The 10,519-nt window shown below is 40.7% G+C and overlaps 1 non-coding gene across 1 annotated transcript; it reads right to left on the bottom strand.

Moving 5' to 3' along the window:
• Positions 1–1,940: 1,940 nt before the first annotated feature.
• On the bottom strand, positions 1,941–2,071 carry LOC138990559 (small nucleolar RNA SNORA18). The gene has a single exon (XR_011466690.1). It is a non-coding gene; the product is annotated as a small nucleolar RNA SNORA18 (small nucleolar RNA).
• Between the last annotated feature and the right edge of the window lie 8,448 nt (positions 2,072–10,519).

The raw sequence follows: 10,519 nt of genomic DNA, 5'->3' as shown, positions 1-10,519 counted from the left end.
CCCCTAGAGAATATCTTCAAATGTAACAAACTGGGCTGTTAAGGAGCTGATGACCCTATCAAGTGAAAGCAGGCAATTGTTTTTATGCCAATCTTTAAAGCTGCAGCTGAGAACGTAAAGCAACACTGATAATGTACAAGTCACACTCCAGCTAACTGAGGTGGATGTTTAGCGAGAGCAGTGAGCAGAGTTGAAGGTTGGGGATTCCCACATGGAATATTGGCCAAATATATTGAGAATTCACTAAGTACCAGGACCTTGTGTGTGCTTAGTAGCTCTCGCCGTGTCCAGTTCTTTGCAACCTCATGAACTGTAACCCATCAGGTTCCCATGTCCATGGGGATTCTCCAGGCAAGAATACAGGGGTGGGTTGCCATGCCCTTCTCCAGGGCATCTTCCCAACCCAGGGATTGAATCCACATCTCCTGCATCTCCTTTCCTGCATTGCAGGTGGATTCTTTACCCATTGAGCCACCTGGGAAGCCCTTCCTAAACAGTTTAAAAGGATTCTGTCATTTAATTCTTATAACAGCCTTATAAAGTAGGTATTATAGTTATCCCCATTTTATAGATGTACTGAGGAGTCTAGATACAGTGCCTAAGGTGATGTGTTAAGGAAAAGATTTACATTATTATTTAGAGTTACAAAAGCAATTAATAAATGGATCATTAATAATAAGAGTAAAGTCTTTAGAAATAGCACAAGCATGCTAAAGTCCTTATCTTTTGTGGCAGGGAATGAATATGTATTGCTCAAACAGTCTAGTATACAATGATAATTCAAGAGGGGGAAGCGTCAGCACATTGTCTAGGATGATTACAGAGGTAACCACAGGAAGAACTAAAAAAGAAAATTGGACACTGAGAATCTGGTTAGGGGAGGAGATATTTACTTTCTATATGATCCTCTCCAATTCAAATTTTATTATCAATACACATATTGCATTTGTAATAAAAATTCAAGACTTCCCTGGTGGTCCGGCGGTTAAGAATCTGCTTTCCAATGCAGGGGACGCAGGCTTGATCCCTGGCTGGGGAACCAAGATCCCACATATAGGGCAATTCAGCCTGCACGCCACAGTAAAAACCCACATCAGCCAATAATAACAATAAATTATAATAAAAATCCCTTAAGAGCACAAGTGAGAATTTGGAAAAGCAGCTGTGCAGACAGCTGGGCAACAGTGGTGGCGTGCAGAAATCAAGAGCGTCCCCAGCTGTTTGGAGGGAAGCAGCCAGTTATCCAAGAATCAGCAGAGAAGACAAGTTCTGGAAGTAGGGAGCAACCGGCTCAGGGCTCTGCAGACTGGTGTCCCCTGCCCATCCCATCCCACTCCCCACTGAGACCCTGTGCCATACTCAGAGCCTCTGAGCACTTGAGGAGCTGTCCAGCCTTCACATGAAATCTGCAGGGGATTTTTTTCTGCACAAAGAGTTTTGTTTTTTGTTTGTTTGTTTTTTAAATGTGTAACACAGGTGTGATTTAAGTCAATACATTTTTAAGGGATTTCACATGATCTCATTCTTTCCGCTGCCAATCACCTCAGTTCCTACAAAGTCATAAAATTCAAGATACGTACGACAGCCCTTTCCAAAAGACATTTTGCACAACCCACAGCTGCGTGTCAGTCACTCACTCAGTCCACATCTCTTTTAGACGGGCTTCTTTGCTCTCCAATGGAATACAGACACACTTTGACATTCCCCATCTGTAATCTTTGGGATTCAATTTCCTCAAGCAATTTACTTTAGGACCATGTTTAGGGTCTGCAGACAGAACTGCCTGGTTCTGAATCTGACACCCTCTAAAAATGTATTAAGTGTAAATCATATTCACCCCTAAGCTATCACATCCTAGAACAGTACAGATTGTTGGGGTATGTCAATACCTAAGATTAAAAAAAAAAAGTTTGTTAGGTTTTTCATAGTTTTCTTGGCAACTTTGTCTTGTAGTTCTTTCCCACAGATCGAACAAGCAGTTCTATGAGTAAAGGAAACCACATACTTACTCTATGAGGCATTTCCAATGATGTAGGTTTATTGGAAAAGCCCCATCAGGATAGACCTCAACTAGATCTGCAGTTTTCATGTCTGGTACTTCCTCTGTCATTAAGCATACATACATATATTTGTAACTACATACATGTACTTAGGGATATTACTCGTTCCTGTAGGGTAAATCTGCATGTCACTCCCATCAGAAGACTGGGGACTTTTGCTGAGTAGGTCAGGCAGAGCAACAGTTCTAGAAAGCAAAACCCTGGACCCTTTATTACAGTGACAGACAAGCACACAACTTCTGCAACTGAATTTTTCTTAGTCAGCTCTGGACAAGCCCATCTTCTGTCAAGATTGCATCATTTTGATTACACACAATTTTAAACTGCCATGTGATTCTCATATAGGACTATCATCTGAGACTTGATTGTCAACAATGTATTCATGTCCCAGAAAGGGCTTCACAGGTGGAACATTTTACCCCCAAACAAATCTGAGTGCAGAGAACTCTCCTTTTTAATGGAGCAAAGAGAAATAAATGCTTTTCTGTGAAGACTCATAAACTGATAATTTACCTTAAAACCGAAGAAGGAAGATTTTACAGAAGACAGCAACTACTGAATCATTCTGTTGTTAAATCAATTACTGCATCTGATTAGTTTTCCAGTAATCCTTGAAGTAGAGAAAATGTTGTTGGCAAAACAGTAAAAACCTGGCCGCTCAGAAATTTAAACATCAGCAGCCATTCAGAAACAACAGAGGCAACTTAGTACAATGCAGAAGAAGCCTTTGATCTAATTACTTCCGCTAGTAAAGCCTACAATTTTTCTTCCCACTGATTTATTTAGTTTCACAGCATGGGCTCAATTAATTTCTTCTTACTCAGAGGTCATGTAAATTCATGTCTTCACTATAAATATTTTGAAATGTCTAATAACTATGCTAAACTTGGTTAACTCTTTGGTACCTGAAGTTACCACATGTACAAAAAGATTACAAATACTTGGTACAGAGAAGGCACTCATTATTTAAATAGCACAATACAATTAAATCATATCAAATGACTATAAGGATTAGTCATAGCTTAGAAAGTGAGGCCATATTTAGACCACGCAATAAATAAACATAAAACCACTAGATTAAATGTCAAACTAAGCATAAAATTGTAAATGTGCCAATAATTAAAGTTTTGAATAAACAAGAGCAAATATTTAATAACTGAATATTACTGAAACTTCAGATCACTATGAAGAAATTTTGTTTCTGCAATTTTCCCCTTTGTCTTAATATATTTCAGCTATATGTCCTCACCAAAGTGGCCTCTTTTTTCACCTGTAGAGATGATCCCTACAAACAGAACAGACAGAAATGACAATGTATTTTCCCCTTTAGGTGCTGCAAATAATCAGATGGCTATGTGTAAACCATGACTCAAGCCCCAGGTAATTATCTAGGTATGGGGGATGGGGGGGGGAAGATGATCAAGGACTAAGCAGATCACAGTACTTGTTTTCATAATTCAATTGAATTCATCCTAATCTTCTAAATTCTGTTTTATAAAATGAGAACCATCTTAGAGCCACTATATCTGAAAACAGCCCTTGAAACAGAGGATCTGACATTCCATTTTATCTGTGATGCCTGCCAAATTGAGTGATGCTACATTTTCTAACCCCTTTATCAGGCATTCCTTAGCAAAAGTACTTGGGAGGAAAGATTTTGGTTTCACACTGTGAGAAATGTGTTAGGTTGGCCAAATAGTTCGTTCAGGTTTATCCGTAACACCTTAACGAACTTTGTGGCCAACCCAGTAGAAGGATCAAAGAAAGAAAGCAGTATTTTTCTTCCTGCTAATTCTGGGGCATTTTATTTCTTTTTAACCTGTTTTATGGTTAACTATTCATCAAGGTCTCAACAGACACTGTGGGATGTGTGTGTAAAATAAGAAAGTAAAGGAAACCACCAATTTATACAAAATCATATTCCAAAACTAGCCTGGCACGGTTGTTACACACTCAGTTTCTAATAGCTACACATATCTGGATTCAAATCTCAACTCTGTCACTCACAAGCTCCATGATCTGTAAAGCAAATGGAATGATACCACATCTCTGAGAGGGCTAGGGAGAGACACAGACAAGTAGTAGTAAAAAGAAAGTGTAAAGCTCAGGGCATTGGAGGCCTGGTGCCTACTAAGTCATCAATAAATAGCTGGGAGTCCATGCTAAGTCGCTCCAGGTATGTCTGACTCTTTACAATCCCATGGACTGTAGCCTGCCAGGCTCCTCTGTCCAAAGGATTCTCCAAGCAAGAATACTGGAGTTGGTTGCCATTTCCTTCTCCAGGGGATCTTCCCAACCCAGGGACCAAACATGTCTTTTTTGTCTCCTACATTGGCAGGCAGGTTCTTTACCACTAGCACCACCTGGGAAGCCCAATAAATAGCTCTTGTTACTCACAAATAATTTAGTTTTTGGTCCATGGTTTATTCTTTCTCTTAGATGAGAAGTTATAAACAGTGGTTAGAATTCCATGTTAGGCTTCCAAAGCCTATTTTACTCATAATGTTTATAGCCTGGCATTCATAGTGTTATAAAACCAAATCACCAATTTCACCAAATCACCAGCCTTGACCTCGTATTGTCAGCCAACTTCCCAGACCAGACTCTGCCTCTTTCAGACCCTCCAGAAGTTGGAGACGTCAGGAAGTGGTGGCCCTGGTGACACCAGCCGGAACTCTGTGCCTTTCCTGCAGATACGCAGCCACCCCAGGTGTGGCTTTATAACCTTGTGAATCTGGGTTCTTGGGAGACTTCCAGAGCTTGGCAGTGATCAGGCATCGCTCTGCCGAACCAAACAAGAGCTCAGAGCCAGACCCAGGGACACCGTGTTCCTTGAGCAGTTTTATCTTCCTTGCATGCACTGCTCAGAACACTGTGGGGATCGATAGAGGTTAATTAACTTAAAATTACAAATGGCTCCTCACAGTTGGCCTCCAATCTCTGCCATGTGCTGTGCTCATTCTCATCTCTGAGACATGATCAGGAGCTTTCCTTTTCCTGAAATGCTGCCCCCCTTTCCTGTGAATAAGTCAATAATCATCCCTAAGACCCAGCTCAGAGGCCACCCTCTCCCAACACCCTTTCCGGGCTCCCCTGAATGTCAGTCTCTCTGTAGCGGGGCACCATAGCACACCTTGCCCGGACCTGTCCTGAATTGTCTTTGTAGGGGCTTTCAAGCTCTCGTGTACACAGAATCATCTGGGCAGTTTGTGAACAAAAAGTGTCCCTGGGCTTCATGACCAGAGACTCTGTAACAAGCTGAGGAAGCATCCAAGAGCCTGTTCTGTTACAAGCTCCCAGAATGGTTCTGATGGAGAAGATGGCATCATGTGGGAAAGAGAGCATCCAGGCAGAGATGGTTGCACTAACTGTTCTCTCCTCACCAGTGAGTATTGCTCTATCCCCAAATATTGGAGAAGGAAATGACCACCCACTCCAGTATTCCAGCCTGGGAAATCCCATGGACAGAGAAGCCTGGCGGGCTACAGTCCATGGGATCACAAGAGTCGGAGATGACTAAGCAACTAAACAACAATCTCCAAATATATTAGGTGCTCAATAAATGTTGTTTAAGGGAGTGGGGAGCGTTAAAACAAGTGGGTATTCATCTATCAACAGGTAGGTGTTTATTGAGTATATACTAAGTATACAAGGTCCTATCAGCATTGAAGCAGGTACTTGTCAAAATCCAATATGGAGCATGAGGTGCATGAAATCAAATAAAAATAAAGGAAAGCAAGACTTTGCTCTTATCCTGTCACAGAGCCAGAATGTGTCAGGGTCATTTTCAGGCTGGTGGTTTTCAACTGTATCCACTCACTGGAATCGCCTGGAGACTTTAAAATACCGATGCCTTGACCGTCATCCCCAGAGCTTCTGAATATATCTGGGACTGACTGTGTGCACCAAGATGTCTAAAAGCTCCCCAGGTGCTTCTTCTGTGTGGCCAGAGTTGAGTCACTGCTGCAGGCTCACACAGCCACTACTGGCACCTCTCCAGTGACACCTAGTTTATGTCTGCCTCGCTTTCCCACATCTGTTTACTGCTCTCCCCCTCTCACCTTTCACCAGATTCAAAGCTTCTTGAAGTCAGGTTCCAAATCATATTCCCCTTTGATTTTTCTAGAGTGCCCATGACAAGAGTCTATACTTAGGAGGTGTAGTATTGTGGTTTATAACAAGAAATATATAGCTAGTCTTTATCCCTGTTCCTTGTGTAGAACATCTCGTCTCTAGTACAGACTCCTAAAACTTGGAATTTCTTAGGTGATGGGAGTGATAAAGGTGTGTTGTGTTATGTTAATGAGGTGGTTTTGGAAAGCCCCTAGATCATCTCAGGTTGGGGACTGGTTGCCAGCGGGCCCAACCATGTGATTTCAGAGCTGGAACTTGTAGTCCCACTCCCTAACCTCTGGAGAGGGGCGAGGGGCTGGAGGTTGAATCAACTGCCAACAGCCAGTTATTTAATTAATCATGACTTTGTAAAGAAGTCTGAATACACTCCAAAAGGACAAGGTTAGGAGAGCTTCTGGGATGGTGAACAAGTGCTGGGAGAGTGTGTGGAAGCTATGTGCCCTCCCCCAATAACTTGCTCTATGACATCTCTTCCATCTGGCTGTTTCTGAGTTATGTCCTTTTCTAAAAAACCAGTAATCTCTTGAGTACACTGATTCACTGAGTTCTGTGAGTTCCTCTAGAAAATTAATAGAATCCAAGGAGGGAGTTTGCAAGGAATCCAAGGTTTGTAGAACCCAGGATCTACAGCCTATCAATCAGAGGTGCAGGTGACAACCTGACTTGTGGTTGACCCCTGAAGTGTTGTAAGTATGATTGTAATGTGAGAGTAAAGGAGAAATACAGAAGGAAGACTGAGATTTTCTTAAATAGAAAGAGAGCAGTAAAAATTTGTGGAATGAGGATACCACTGGCATGGATTTAAATGTCAGCAACCATGAGTGAGCTGGACCAAGAAACATTTCAAAAAACTAAACCACAGCATTAAAACACTGAATAACCAAATTTAAAAAATAGTAACCAGGGACAAGCTGGCCCTTTAAGCACTGGGGAAGTTGCAGAAGAGCGTAAAATGATACAGACTCAACAGAGAAGAACAGCAGCTACAAACCAAAGGGAGCTCTTTAGGAACCTAGCATGAAAAAAACAACAACAACAACAACAACAACCCTGGACCATCCAATACTTAAACGGGAGCGTGTCTGGAGGTCAGCACCATGGACAGAGGCATCTGGAAGGCTCAATAAAGAAGGAACCAAAGGAACCACAAGGGGACTGCGACCCTGCCTTCAAATTACCAATCAAAGCTACTTTCTTTTATCCCAGAAAAAAACATGCAACACAAAGGATATTCTAGCTACTCTTGAGAAGAATGATTAACTTTAAGCTCTTGTGGTAAGTAAGGCCTTTCAACTAGGAGCATTTGCTATTTTATTGAAATGACAAATCTAATGTAAATAATAAAATTCTATTGTTTCTGGCCCCCTAATGAAACTTCAAGTTTCTAATCCTTTTAAAAAGCATTTTTATTATTGCATTAGCAAATGATCATAAAATACTTCTTTTAGTAGACCCGAAAGATGAAACTGAATTTTTTTTTCAAGTATAATAAGACAATAGGAAAGAATGCTGCTGCTGCTGCTGCTGCTAAGTTACTTCAGTCATGTCTGACTCTGTGCGACCCCATAGACGGCAGCCCACCAGGCTCCCCCGTCCCTGGGATTCTCCAGGCAAGAATACTGGAGTGGGTTGCCATTTCCTTCTCCAATGCATGAAAGTGAAAAGTGAAAGGGAAGTCGCTCAGTCATGTCTGACTCTTCGCGACCCCATGGACTGCAGCCCACCAGGCTCCTCCATCCATGGGACTTTCCAGGCAAGAGTACTGGAGTGGGTTGCCATTGCCTTCTCCGGATATGAAAGAATATTAAAGAATATTAAATCTAAATGGACTCCTCCATCACAAAATTAGGGCTTGGGTTCAGATCAGCTATCAAGGATGAGATTCACATATCAGCATATTACAGACCCTGAGAGACAAAGCAAAGGTAACCCATAATTTTTTAACTCTGCCTGCATACCAGAAGTGATGAGGGATCTCCCATTAATCTCATTTAATCCTCATCAATGCCCTCTTCCTGCAGCTTTATACTGATATCCCCATTATGCACATGCAGATAGGGAGTATCAGAGAGGATGAGTAAGTTGTCTGAGGTCACACAGCTGCTAAGGAACAAAGTCAGCATTTGGTCTTCTGCCTAACTCTGAAGTTTGCTTCCTTTTTTTTTTTTTTTTTTTAAGCTACTCAGCTGTGTTACCAGACCTGGGCAGCACACATCATTTTAATCTATGACAAATTGGATATTTCCTTTATCCACTACCTCCTAAAGGCATTATAATCCAGAATAAAACACAGACATTCAAACTAAACTGTAGTCCATGAAAATCAATTTTATTTAAACCAATATTGAAACTATCTCATAATAAAATAACTGTACCTGCTGAGTATAATAACTAAGACAGTCACTTTATATGTGGTTTAATAACCACAAGCAGCCTTAAATACAGCTTCATTAAAGCCAGAGTTAGTTTTCCTGCTCTTTTATTATGCATGTTATATGTTTTTTATATATATTCTCACCAATACAGATTAATTAACATGCAAATATGAGTATGACTTCTAAGAATTTAAAACTACTTAAAGGGGACCCAAATGATAAAGAAAAGCTGAGATTTTAATGTGAAAAAATGACAATACTGGAAAACATTATTTAATTTTAAAAGATATTTATTTATTTGCCCATGCTGGGTCTTAGCTGTGGCTCACTGGATCTTTGATCTTCATTGCAGCATGCAGGATCCTTAGTTGTGGCAAATGGGATCTAGTTCCTTGACCAGGGATCAAAGCTAGGCCACCTGCCTTAGGAGCATGGACCCTTAGCCACTGGACCACCAGGGAAATTCCTAGAAAATGCATTTTGATTTAATATCTAAAACATAATGAGTGGGGACTTCCTTGGTGGTCCAGTGATTAAGAATCCACCTCCCAATGCAGGGGACAGAGGTTCAATCCCTGGTCAGGGAACTAAGATCCCACGTGCAACTGAATCCAAACTCTAGAGCCTGCAAGCCACAACTAGAGAACTTGTGTGCTTCGACAAAGATCCCAAGGGCCACAGCTAAGACCTGACACAGTCAAAAAAGTATTAAAATATATCTACAAAATAAGTTTTCATTTTCCTCTCTGTAAAAAGCATAAGATTACATCTTAAACTATGCGTTATAAGGAAAATTATGTGAATTTTCTGGGCAGGTCAATTCATTTACATGAGCCCTTAAAAGTAGAGAACTTCCTCTAGACAGAGACAAGAGACACAATAAATGACCAGGTCAGAGGGATTCTAAGTGTGAGAAGCAGTTAAAGCTTTGACTGGCACCAGGATGGAGAGGGTAACATGATGAAAGGAGCAGAAAAAGCCTAGGATGGCCCCCAGCTGACAGCCATCAAGGAAGCACAGTCCTACAACCACAAAGAACTGGATTTGATCAACAATAGAATGTGCTTGAAAGCAGAAAGGAACGAAACCCTCCCAACCTTGATTTTGTCTCTGCGAGACTTAAAGTGGAGGACCCAGCTGAGGCATGCTGTACCATGACTCCTGCTCTATGGAACTGAAAGACAATGAATGAATGTTGTAAGCCACTAAATTTGCAGCAATTTGTTACAGCAGCAATAGAAAGTGAATACAGTATACATACCTTATAATTAACCCTGCTTAATTTGGGGAGGAGTTGTTCATGGATTAACGACTCCTAATACATTTAAAAATGTACTTTTAATTGTATTGCTCCTAATACATTTAAAAATCACCTCCCTCACCTTTATTTTAGGCTGTTTGGACATACGGTATATGTGCTAATTGATTTTTCAATCACTGTCATGTTTTCAGATCAAAGGATAAAGTTAGCAATCTAGAGGGACTCATTCACAAAACACACATCATTACTGTAAATACTCACTTCATTTTCATTCTCACAAAACTCTCTGGGATAAATGTCCTCATTTGCCTTTTTCTAAATACCTCTCCATCCTTGTTAAGAGGCTTAAGCAATCAGATCATGATTTTGCGTCTTTAAGCATTCAAGAGACATGAACCTGCATGATACCAACAGAATGGAAGAATAATTAACCTGAATTTCTAAATGGAACAAGTTTGGTAGATCTTTGATAGAGAAATAAGCAGTCAATTCTGGATGGTGACTCAATTTATCAGTCATATCAATCTTTAGAAAACTCTTGTACTTCATAACACTAAACAACATCAATAATAAAAACAAAGAAAAAAGTTTGCCCATTTTCCACTGATCAAAAAAACTCCTGTTTTCCTTCCCCTGCCACAAGTTCCTCTGGTGTGTATGTGGCAGATAATCTATTAAGACATGACTTT

Source organism: Bos mutus, chromosome 13 (assembly GCF_027580195.1).
Source record: "Bos mutus isolate GX-2022 chromosome 13, NWIPB_WYAK_1.1, whole genome shotgun sequence".
In the NCBI taxonomy this organism is placed as follows: domain Eukaryota; kingdom Metazoa; phylum Chordata; class Mammalia; order Artiodactyla; family Bovidae; genus Bos; species Bos mutus.
The sequence above is the reverse complement of the archived record's forward strand: the minus strand, read 5'-3'. Positions and strand labels throughout refer to the sequence as shown.